Genomic DNA, 13,118 nt, shown 5'->3' on the forward strand with positions numbered 1-13,118 from the left:
TCTTTTACTTCCAGTATTGTTTGTTGTGACTAAACAAAAATAATTATCTGATTATCTTCTATCCTTAATGGGATAGTACACCCAAATATGCAAATTCATGTTGATTCAAAACATTTTCACTTCCTTTTTTCCTCCTGGAACACAAAAAAGGATGTTAGGAAGAATGTTAGGACAGCCAAGTCACCATTCAACATCAAAGGTTAGCATCAACCATTTTTACATTTGCTGCTTTTGAATTTCAAGGAAGGAAAAAGTAAAAAAAAATAAAAAGGAAGCTTGTTTTACAATCTAAATACCATTTAATAAAATAAAAAATAAGAAGTCGTATCCTTTGCAAACAGTATACTTAGCGGGGCATTAATCATGTTATGGATTATTCTTTTATTTTTTTAGAACTAGCAGGAATCTAGATCAACATCCCCACATCCAGGAAAGTGTGTAACTACATTTGCTGCTCTGTCACTCCACAGATGAATGTAAGTTAGCTAGGAATCAATAAAAAAGGCAAAGCGTTACTCAGAGTAGCAGGTCGTGAACATGAATCGTGGTTCAACTCGGCCTCAGAAAGACCACTACCTGGTTTTAAAAGCATGTCTGAATATGCTATGAGCTTGAGCTGGTTCTCTCAATCTAAGTGTGTACTACTGGTGTGATTCTGTTAATTACTTATGACAGAACACACAGAGTGGCTATCATCCAAAGCTTCCCACTGGCCAACCTGTTTTCATTACACCGCATCCCACACACACACACACACACACACACACACACACACACACACACACACACACACACACACACACACACACACACACACTTGTTTGGTTTCCATGTTTTATGGGGACTTTCCATAGACATAATGGTTTTTATACTGTACAAACTTTATATTCTATCCCCTAAACCTAACCCTCACAGAAAACTTTCTGCATTTTTACATTTTCAAAAAACATAATTTAGTATGATTTATAAGCTGTTTTCCTCATGGGGACCGACAAAATGTCCCCACAAGGTCAAAAATTTTGGGTTTTACTATCCTTAGGGGGACATTTGGTCCCACAAAGTGATAAATACACGCTCACACACACACACACACACACACACACACACACACACACACACACACACACACACACACACACACACACACACACACACACACTCAGACACACTCAGACACACACGCACACTCGCTCGCACAAAATACTAGTGATCAGCCTCAACTACAATCATCTTAATTTCTAATTATCCTGATTAATGTATGCAAATAGGGTTAATTCAAACTTATTGAAACCATTTTGAACGCGAGCAGCTCCATCAATTAACATCAATATTTGTCTTGCTTTTATTATTTAATTTTCCCATGGTAATGGCCACAATTAGCAGTAATTAAAAGCTTCCATATGTGAGGGAATCCGGGCTGTTGATTAGAAGCGTATTGAAAGGTGCCAAAGCAGTATCCCTTCCTCTCCAGCTCCTCAACCCCTAGGGAAAATGGGTGAACAGAGCGCACATAAAATTTAATCAAGATTTTCAAAATGGAGCAACGTGAAACTGATTTACAGCCTGATCTACAGAAAAAAAGAACACATAATGACAGCAAAGATCAGTAACACTTTAAAATAAGATTCTATAAATTAACATTAGTTCATGCATTAGGTGTCATGAAGTAAAATGAACTATGATTTTTCAACATTTATTCTTGGCTAAAGTTAATTTATGAATATACTTTTGTTCATTGTTAATTAATTCTAGTTCCTAATGTATTAACAAGTGGTTTTTAATGGCTGATGCGGATATCTTGAGACGACGGTGGCTTATGTAATGGTTGCTAATACATATATAATGCAATTTAATGAGAGCAAAATTGATGAAAAGAAATGAGCACTTATTTTACACAATATTTACCGGTACCCAAAAAACATTTACTCAAATTCTGAAGTTTGTAATTGATTGAAGATTTTTAAATTGACACAATGGGGATGTAAAACTCATTCAGTTAATCAGCTGAGTGGACACTATTTACAGGTGAGCCGATATACATATATTTTTCACCAGCATTAACAAATGTGAATGTATACATCTTTCAGTTCAGTGCAGTTATTGTTTATTGTTAGTTCATGTTAACTATTGTGTTAAATTATGGTAATGTATACATCCTTATTGTAAAGTGCTGCCCAAAAAACTTTAGAGGGTCTGTTTAGATTATTGGTTTGTAAAAAAGAAAAAGCCGTAAAAGCTATGAGCAATGCACGCTGTGCAAATAAACATTCTTTGACATATATGCAAAAGGGAGCCTCAACTATCAATTTACAGCAGTCACAAAGGAGGCAACAATGAAACGCAATGAAAAGCTTTGTTAATCAGAGGCATATGTTGGATTATTTATTGCAAGCAAGATAATGTCATTATTGTGTATGTGGGGCCATTGGGACCGGCTCACTTTTGCTGTGCGTGTTTAGAACAGCATGCAGATAATGCATTCAGCAGAATTTCTCTATTACCAGCAAACACACTAAAATCAGTCTAACAAATATCTTAATCATTTTAAGCTTCCAGGCACTACATGCTTTAATTCTATGCCTCACTATAGGAAGAGAATTGAACTTGTGTTATACACAACAAAAATAAAATAGTCAATATTGCAATAAAGGTCATAGAGTAGGATTGATTAATAGATGGGTTGAGATAAACTATGCTTGACTAAGCTTATACATAATTCACCAGCCCTGAGTTACACTGCATTGCTTTAGTATTGGACTGAAAATGGCTGCAGGGTTTATGTTGTGCTAATTGTTCAGCAGGTGAGCGTCCGTGCTAACAACACTGGATTACCCTTCGAACACTGAAAATGAACTCATTAATTTACAAACCAGAAGAGAACAGGCAAGCTAACTATAACTGTGTTCTAAACCTTTGAAACTGTAGGTCTACAAGGATGTTTTCCACATGCTAAATGTGTGTGGTAAGGATGGACTAATCGATCCTAAAGTATTGATACAATAGTTTTGATACTGAATGTATTGAGAGGATCGATCCTCACTTAAGAATATGAATCCTAAGTATTTAATTAGTGATTTAAATATTTATTATCACAAATCGCAAAAAGAAATGCATTTAATAGAGATATCATCTGTATTGGTATTGATATTTACAATATTGGCCTTGATTCAACTTGGTATTGGATTGAAAAGAAAATATGCAGTATCGTCCATCACTATAGGTTACAAAGACGTGAAAAACACACTGTTTACATTTCGGCGTCCTCCAGAATCCACACCGCTGAAGTCAAAGGCCACTGAGATTTAAATGTCAACAACTTCCATTGTTAAGCTACAATTTCAGTGTCATATGTAGCCGTTTTTTCCCTGCGCTATCAGTGTCAGAACTTTGCCATATTTGACAGCTGACTGATGCACGTGGAGAATGCTAAGGTAATTACTAAGGGTAGCCACATCACTAGTACCATCTAACTACTGGAACCCTCTGAATGTCAGGTAGAAGACCTCGGTCTAACGTCTACGATCCCCGCATCAGACACCCTCCTGCAGATGCTATGAAGTGAGGTTCGCTAATTAAAAATACATTTTCACACTAACCTTTAAAACGCTAACCTCTGCTTTACTGGCCTTTATATAACGTGATACCTGTACTAGTAGGGCTGTGCTCCCATGTCGATCCTAACCTCACCTTTACATAGTTCTCTTTCAATTAGAGAGATAGCGAGAACGAAGGAGAGAGGGGGAGATGACTAGCGCCTCATTTTTATGTGAGTGGAGACTTGAGGGGACCTGTCTATAGGCCCTTAATTTACGGCAGAGCAAAAGTGGCTAAGCAGATGGAGGAAGATACAGTGGGACATGAACTGTCTCTGACACACACACACACACACACACACACACACACACACACACACACACACACACACACACACACACACACACACACAGACACAGACACACACACACACACACACACACACACAGACACGCACACAAACACACGCAGGTTCTGTCGTAAATTATGCTGAGCAGTGGAGAATTTATGAGGCACAAATATCTCAGTACCAGACTATCATTTCCTAGGCACTGTCAGTGTAATTCTTTGCTTGCCTGTCTAAACACACAGACAAAGGAGGTCCTGACTACAGAAGAGACTGAGAAGAGACAGATAGACATGGATAGGGATTGGGGTGGGTGGTTTTGTGGGTTGGTGATGAGAAAAAACTAAAACCATGTGGGGAGCTGGAGGGAGTGTCATATGCTAAAGTATATGCTAGCATGCTAAAGAGGACGTTTAAATTCAAATATCACAGGTGGAATGCAGCACGACAAGTTTGAAGTTAATTAACTTTAAAGGTGCACTCAGTAACTTTTGCTCATGTCATCTTGGACACTGACACCTAGTGGTGTGGATGCAGCATCATTCAAAATCAATAGTTTTCAGTTGCAGATGCCATTGTAGAAATTCACTATTCACAATCAGCCATGATTAATTGAATCCAAGAGTGAAAGTGATATAATAGTAACTGAGATTAAGAGAGTAGTATTCAGATGGTCATGTGATTCTAAAAAGGCAGCCCCCATGAGTGCGCCCCTGCCCCATTTAGAATAAAACTGCTTTAATAAGGTTTAATTTATTGAGAAGTAAAACCTTTTTAATTGCACAGTAGTAATAACAATACTATTGGTCATAATTACAGAGTTCACCTTTAAAGAAAAACGGCCAATATTTGCCCTCTGAAACAGATTTCAGTATTTATTTTTTATTTATTTTTAATTTATGAGGATATATGGACCATTTTCACAGCCTTTGATGATGTGTCTCTGCCTTATATATATATATATATTATTTTTTTTGTTTTGTTTTGTATAATATTATTATTATTTATTGTGTTATGTTACCCTGGCATTAATAATAGTAAAATAATAATAATAAAAACATTTACCACTACCTTGATGGGATTTCAAGTAAAGCTACTGAGTGACAGTAAATCTGGCATGATTCTCTCTTCTGTCTGCCATAATCCATCTCTCTTTATTTATTTAAGGATGTTTTCTTTAGCTGTTGAAGCAAATGTGAATGCAAAAATGATACTGCTGTTGTCTACCATTCACTGTTATAGAAGTTTACCCTGCAATGGTTCCAAACCCGGAAATGTAAAAAGGGTCCATTATTTTCTAATACAGATATCTGACATCTAAAGGTCACTAGGGTGTCTGTGCAGACACTAAACTTTAACCCAGTTAACTAGTTAGAATGAATGATATTTAACACCAAAAAGGAATGTTTTGAACCAGCACAGCAAAGAAATAGCGAAGGAGATGAAGCAGCAGAATCATAAATTCTGGTTGTCGGGGTGGGCATATGGTGTATGCCCAATTGCTACCCTCCGAATTCCTGTCCATGAGCAGCATGTAAACTGTAAACTCTTCAAGCAACAGTGTCAAATTTACACAGCAATTTTCGACTCGCTCGCACGAGTGCTGAAGTACTTTGTGGAAATGAAGCTACCTCACTTAGTTAATTAGCTTGTCTTGTAGACGCATCAGAGAGGAGCCTGTGGTTGGATCACCTCAAAAAGTCGTTCACTCAAGATGATCTGAAGGAAGATGATTAAAACACGCTGTCTGAGTGATGATAGTGATATCTGAGCTTCGTTAGTGATTAAAAGCAACGGCTGAATTAGTGCCTATGAGGCAGCGATAGCTTTTCTAATGGAGGGTGAATGTGTGTGCGTGTGTAAACAGTCAGTCCAATAAAAAAAATAAAATAAAATAAAAAAAAATAAAATATATAAATATATATATATATATATATATAAATTCTAGTCCTAAAGGGATAGTTCAACAAAAAAATACAATTATGTCATTATTTACTCATCCTGATGTTGTTCTGATCCCATATGATTTACTTTCTTTTGTGAAAAATAAGAGACATTTTTGAAGAATGTTAACACGCTGTTTTTTCAATTCAATGAAAGTAATTGGGCTGTCAGTCCGTAACATTTTCCCTAACATTTCCTTCTAAGTTCCACAGAAGAAAGAAAGTCATACAGGTTTGAAACAATTTGAGGGTAAACAAATGATGAAATTATTTTCATTTTAAGTGAACTATGTCTGTTAATCCACAATTGTATCTATTATAAACAGTACCATCATCCCTCAGAATGTGATCAGAATCCACACATTTTGTACTGCAATAAAATACATTAGCAAGAGAAATATTTTTTTGTAAATATATATCATAAATATATATATATATATATATATATATATATAGATTTCATATTTTGTCAATTGACTTGTGACATCACTCTAAACAAACAAATTTTATAACGACGTTACACATAGTATAAACGGCAAGTAGAGTGCTTTAGTTCATCCAGGAGAAAAAAAAAAAATTGTCTTCTTCCAAAGTATAATAATTTTTTTACAAATGATGAAATGCAGTGACGTTTACATTCTGCAAATGTGTTTGTTCCGTGATATTTCTCCTGTTCGCGCACATCTCTGAAACTCTTGAACTAGGAGAACTCTGCTGGTCGAAGAGCATTGATGATTGGTTAAAACTAGTCGTGGGTGTGGTTTGAAAGTACCGTTTTTTTGTTTACAATCGCGTGTGCCAGTTGAGGAGTTGTTACCTAGGTTACTGTTGTTAAAATGAATAACTTTGAAACCTGTCTCTCAGAGATTGTGTGGAAGTATCCTTTTTTACATGATTTGCAACACAAACTCTACAAAGACAGCATGACTACGACAAATAACTGGAGAGAGATTTGAGTTTTTAAAAGTGGGCCGTGAAAAGTTTAACTAAGCAAAGAAGCAACGATAAAAGTGGCGGCCCACAGAGAGTAAAACCTGTATTATTGGCTTTACTTGTAGCTGGAATAGTACGTTAAACACCATGACATCACCCATGTGGGTTGGACTTCCAACGGAAGTTGTTCCATAGCATTCCCTATCTCTGGCTGCAGTCATTTTTGACCCTGTTTATAGCTGGTAATAAGACTTGTTTCAGATGATCTGATCACAGATGGTCAGCATAGTTGTAAACGAGGTGCAAAATGTTTTGTGATTGGATCACAAAAAACACATACAGATTTAGTAAAATACCACATCGCATTTGAGGTTTAAAACGGCATACTGATGTGTCCCGGACAGCAGCAAAGCACCACCTCTCATCAACCAATCACCCTCCGAACAAATGTTTAAACTTATGTGCAGATTTAAAAGGAAATAACTGTCCAATCGGAAAACTTGAAAAAGCGATTACATATCTAAGGATGACAACTTCACGGCTCTTCCTCAGTGTGTCTGTCTGATTGGAACATGCAGGGTGACAGGATGACAAGCACACACATCTGAAGCTGAACTAACACAGGTACTCCACTAAAACAACTGATAATTTTGCTCAAAATGTTGTGTTTTTGCTTAGATTAAATCTCAGCTGCATCTGGGAGAAACAGCGCAATGGTTTTGTTTGCGCTTTCTTTGTCTTCATGACATTTTTTGCAGTTTATTATCATTCAGTAACATACTGATATAGTGATTGATGTATGACCATGCAAAATCATATATGCTCTCCTCAAATTCCCAACACAACAACGAAAGAATGAATGGACGTACGTACGCTGCAACAACAGCTGTGTTTACTTGACAACAGAAGTAACGCCCATATTTCTCGCTAAGCATCACGGGACATAGGAAAATGGTGGATACAGCTGAAGTTTTGCTTACTGCCCTCTGGAAAAAACAGGTGGAACTTCAACCTTGAATTTCTCAGGAATCTTCCTTTTATGGTCCGGGGACATGATTAAATGTGTTAACTTTTTAGAGTGTCTATTTGCACACCAGTGTAAATAGCAACTACCACACAGTACATTTATTTGCACCCCAATAGTCTGGTGGAAGCATAGAGATACACAGTATGGCAAACTAAACAGTAGATGTTGCTGCAGTGGCATGGAGTGTAAAGATGTTGTGTGATTGTGTAGTGTTGTCCTTTTGACCGTGGTTCGAATCCGCTTTTAGTCACACTCTTTTTCCCATTCTATTGCCTGTTTCCAATATTTCTATCAGGAAGAGTGAAATTTAAGATGACATTTTATTTGATGCGTATAAAACAGAAAAGTAATGTCTCTCTTAGGCCAAGTCTGGCGGTCCGAAGAAGTTTTACTCAGAACCGCCATATCCTGCCGGAGATAGGAGGCAGGGGCAAGGAGCCTACCCCCGTGCAGGATGAGACTTAACTGGTGGTGGTGGGGTGGTGCAGGTTTCCGTGTTAGCACACTGAAACAGCAATGAGATAGATTGTGAGCAGACTTATAAAGCAACGGCTTATATGTGGTTGGCTAGGAGTTAACCCAGCTAATGGTGCGATGATGTACATCTAGTCTTTCCACTAGAACTATGCTGCGCTTATATTTCCTTTAATACCACTTAAAATAATAGATACAAATTAACATAACTATTGATTCCATCGCAGTGATTTGATCCCGGTGAATGTTGAGGAGTGCAGAGAAGGGTTTGATGTAGGGTCAGGCAGTCACGCTCGTTCCAGCGTGAAACCCTGGTTACTGTAGTAAAACCAAGGTTATTTTTGTAATGTAAGGTTAATGATAGGTTTAGGGGTAGCGGCTAATGTAGTGTGTCTGTGGAACTCTAAATAAACACAATAAACAAACTGCAGTGATGCCCATATTGTGTGTTAATATTTAAATATGGGTGCAAATAGTTTCTGAAACTATTTAGTATCTAATATTTTTTTGCACCAGGGTTGGGTTGCAAATAATATCTCCCAATATTTGTATATACTACTATTTGCACCAGGGTGCACTAAATAGTATTTGACTAATTTCTATTATTTAAATTGTTTTTAATACAATTAATCACACTGAATTAACACCAACAGCCCCACCTTTTTTTAAAGATGTAGATTTACCTGTTTATAAACATATTGGACATTTTTTGATTCTTTAAGAGATGTGAAACTAAAGCACTTTGTGAGTCACTCTGGATAAAAACATCTGCTGTATGCAGTAAATATAAATTATTTGTGATGCATGCAATACTCAGGTGCAGTCTCCGCTTCATGGCACAGGCAAAGGCTGGATTTAGAGCTCTACGCTGTGACACAATAGGCAAACAACAATGTAAGCACAAGTGATCTGCATAGCATGTCTGTTCTAACAGAGTGATACATATCTACACTTCAGCCTCAAAGTATCTAGGATTTATTAAGACACACCCAGTGGATGAAGGAGAGCCTAAAGAACCCAACCTCCACTAAATCCCCACCTCTAGAGGATAACAGGTGGTGCAGAGCCAGTGGAGGCACAACTTGTATTGCAGCAAAGCACCGAAACATCAATCCCAAAGCCCACGCTCATCAGAGGGGCTTGTAGGGAATATTCTTTGAGGTAACACCATCTTAAAGAGTTTTAATGAAAACACACTCACACACATATGCTACAGTTCATATATGTTTGCCTCTTTTAATTATGCTCAAACATTAAATAAATTAAATGAATTAGTAACACAATAAGGATCCATTTGTTAACAACAGTAAATGAATTAGGGATCATGAACAAACAATGAACAATATATATATATTACAGCATTTATTAATCTTTGTTAATGTAAGTTCATAAAAATACTATTGGTCATTGTCAATGTGCATTAACTTATGTTAACAAATACTTTTGATTTTAAAAATGTAAATAAAAGTGTAAAATTATTGTTCATTGTTAGTTCATGTTAACTGATGTTGTTAGGTAATGTTAACAAAAGGAACGTTATTGTAAAGTGATACCAACACTATTTATAAAACTATATTAAACAACATTTTACTGATTCTTTTATCATTCCTATGCAGACATCAAATTAATTGACTACATTAAATATTTGCACTTTTAAAAACATGAATGTTAACCTAAAATCCTGATATTGATAAACTAATAAGTTCATGGACATATTATGTGTCAACAACCCCAAAATTACACATTTTTAAATAATAATACAAATGACAAGTTTTGCCTGAAATATTGATAAACCAGAAATATTGACTGACTATAGAGCTTATAGGGCATTTCGAGACTAAATTTAAAGATCTAAAGCGTGATTAAAAGATTAAAGAGAGATATCTGAAGCGTTAACTCAAACACTTAATCATTAGTTCAAGAAAAGCAGCTTTGAATAAAATGACTAATTTCTCTTACGCTCCAATTATGGAGGAAGATAAATATGGTCCTGGTTAAATAGATGCCGATGCGGTGGCCTAATAAATAACAATACAATGCATCATTAACACGAGGGCACAATGAAGGAGAGGACTTTTATGAATTAGCTGCATGAACTGAATAATGCACAGTGAAAATTCAAAAGAAACTTTTTTGTTGATTGTGCTGATACAATTTAAAAGCCCAAGGAAACAATTACGTCTTTGATTAAATAACCAGTACAGAGCATAATACGTTAAGTATTTTGAGAGCTGAAGTCATTGTGTTTTTGGAATCTGCTGGTTTTATTCCAGAAACTCAGAATTGATTACCAGTCTCAGAACATGTCTCTGATGATTCCAAAAATGACATGGACAATGTGTCATACACATATCTCATGTCTTTCTTTCTTTCTTTCTTTCTTTCTTTCTTTCTTTCTTTCTTTCTTTCTTTCTTTCTCTCTCATTGTAAATTCCTCTTTTTTCCTGTTACCACAAAATATCCTATTCTAGATCTATCTAGTTGCGACACCATAGTGAATGTCAAATAATTAACTCGAATGAAGGATTTAATATAAATTGACAACTCCATGTGTGGTATGTGTTCGAAAAATTATGCCCTTATAAAGGTGAAATAAATTGCCCCTCAAAAATCTATTTCACAGGAAAAATATCGCCCCTTAATAATAAAAAAAGAGAACGTGACTCTGATCAGGATAGATGACTAATGCAACAAAATGTTGTGCTACTATACTTCAAAATGAGGGATATTTTTATGCATGCAAAATACATTCCTTCAATTTAAGTATGGATCTATGAGATTGAAGAGATGACAAGACAGAGAGAAATGTTGGCACATCACTGCTTTTTTAATCAATAATTTAGTGGGGCTGATAGAAACGCTATTTTAATAAGATCCAGAGCACTTCATAAAACAGAGAAACCTATGGAGAGTGTTTCTATTTAGTATTAACATAAAAATACTCTGACCACTTTGCATCAATGCACAACAATGCATGTCTGGGGACATTTGAATGAGTGTCTGTGTGTGTGTGTGTGTGTGTGTGTGTGTGTGTGTGTGTGTGTGTGTGTGTGTGTGTGTGTGTGTGTGTGTGTGCGCGTGCGTTGCACCACTGTGCTGCAATGCTGTCAGTGCACATATCTATGTTTCTCTACTAACCTGCTTTTAATCTCTGCAGTGTTTGAATTGTTGTTTGATTTTTACAATTACTGCTGATGAGATATCCATACTGTATGTCAATGCCTTTTTTTCTAATAATATGTATTTGATAAATCTTCTTTCTTCTAAGCCAAGTGGGACTCTAATCAGTACAACCATTTATATGTTTTGTACAATTTGACATAATAGAGAAATATTCCTTCTAATTAAAATGCAACATGCTTCTCTATTCAATATAAATCCTAACTGAAAGACTAGCTCATTAATTTAATCTTATCTGATGTGTTTAAAGGTAGAAACAGGGTGAGCACAATACCTCTAGCAAAACAATTACCTATTGATATGTAGTATTGATATACCTGGCAACAGAAATTCATCCTCATTGCGGCTGTCGTTAATTTTCACTTACTGTTTTAGAGAAAGCAGAATGAAAACTAGACATCGTTTGCGGCTGTTTAAAACTAACATATGCTTTAGTGCAATGGACATCAGCTTATCTGTATTCCCCAGTGTATCACTTCCATTTTCAAACCATTATATCATTGGTTATTGACAAGCTCCTTTCTGGAGTGTAAGCTCAGTCACCCTCATATTGAGAGTTAAGAGAGAGTCAGAGCAAGTCCAGTGGACATAAAAACACACACAAGCTATGTCCGAATTCCCATACGTTCGGAGTATGTATTGTTTTTCATTGGTGAGCATGTGTTTCAAATATCTGATCATTGTTACCAGGGGCTCGTGCCACTTAGCAGGTACTCTACTGTAGTATCTGAGCAAATGATTTCTGACTATCAAATGTACTGCTCTATAGACTTGCAGAGAAAAAGAAATGGATTCAACCACTCCCTAATTTCCTTCAGTCCCCTTTCTACTCACTCTATAGCACCAGTACAATTAAATCACATTATGTCTGAGCTTTCATATCCCTCTCAATTCACTCCCATTCATGGATTTAATTTCCCCCACACATTCCTTAATGTTTCCATCCTTGTTATTCCATATTCCTCTTCTCTGGATGCATTCAAAGCTCTACTGTATTGCTTTTTTCCTTCTATAGCTCCTTGCGGTGGGCAGACATGCGAGAGACCACCTGCAGCAGAGCTGAAGCTTTTTGCTGACAATTCAACATGTGAAATACACAAAAGCCTTTCTTCTACATACGTCTCTGTGTGTGTTAGAGTTATACTTGTAAAGTGACATCAACCACTGCTCGAAATGACTAAAAACTCACTGGAGAATAAGCTCGTAATATTCAGCTCCATGGCTCAGGAGAAAATCATACAATAGCGAGAATTGTTTAACTATCCTGAGCATGAGTAAAGATTTTTGGTCCTCTGGGGAGGGAGAGATGCTTGCACAAGCAGATTTACTGCTCCGTATTGACTCAAGACTTGAGAACCAGCCGCTGCTGCAATAAAAGGAGAAGGAAGGAATCTTATCAAGCCAAATTTAAATTAAATGTAGATAGAGGTCACGTTTACAAAAAAAATAAAAAATCGTAATGTAGAAAATTTTTCATATGGGATTTTAATCTGAGAGGATCTTTTTTTTTTTTTACACTCCCTCTCTTGACAGCACTGCCTGATGAAATGACGATATCCCTTTAGAGATTCTTTTTTTATGAGGATTCAGAACAACATGCTGAACTACAGTCACGTTTTAACTGATTCTAAACAAACATAACTATGCAGTATGAATGTACACTGGTCTGGTGTTAAGCGAA

The 13,118-nt window shown here is 36.3% G+C and overlaps 1 protein-coding gene across 7 annotated transcripts in view; it reads right to left on the reverse strand.

Annotated features, from left to right (window-relative positions):
* The window catches only part of LOC127633263 (RNA binding protein fox-1 homolog 3-like), a 569,814-nt gene that overhangs the window by 134,926 nt on the left and 421,770 nt on the right, over positions 1-13,118 (reverse strand). The window lies entirely within an intron of this gene.

The sequence above is a fragment of the Xyrauchen texanus genome, chromosome 40 (genome assembly GCF_025860055.1).
Source record: "Xyrauchen texanus isolate HMW12.3.18 chromosome 40, RBS_HiC_50CHRs, whole genome shotgun sequence".
Taxonomy (NCBI): domain Eukaryota; kingdom Metazoa; phylum Chordata; class Actinopteri; order Cypriniformes; family Catostomidae; genus Xyrauchen; species Xyrauchen texanus.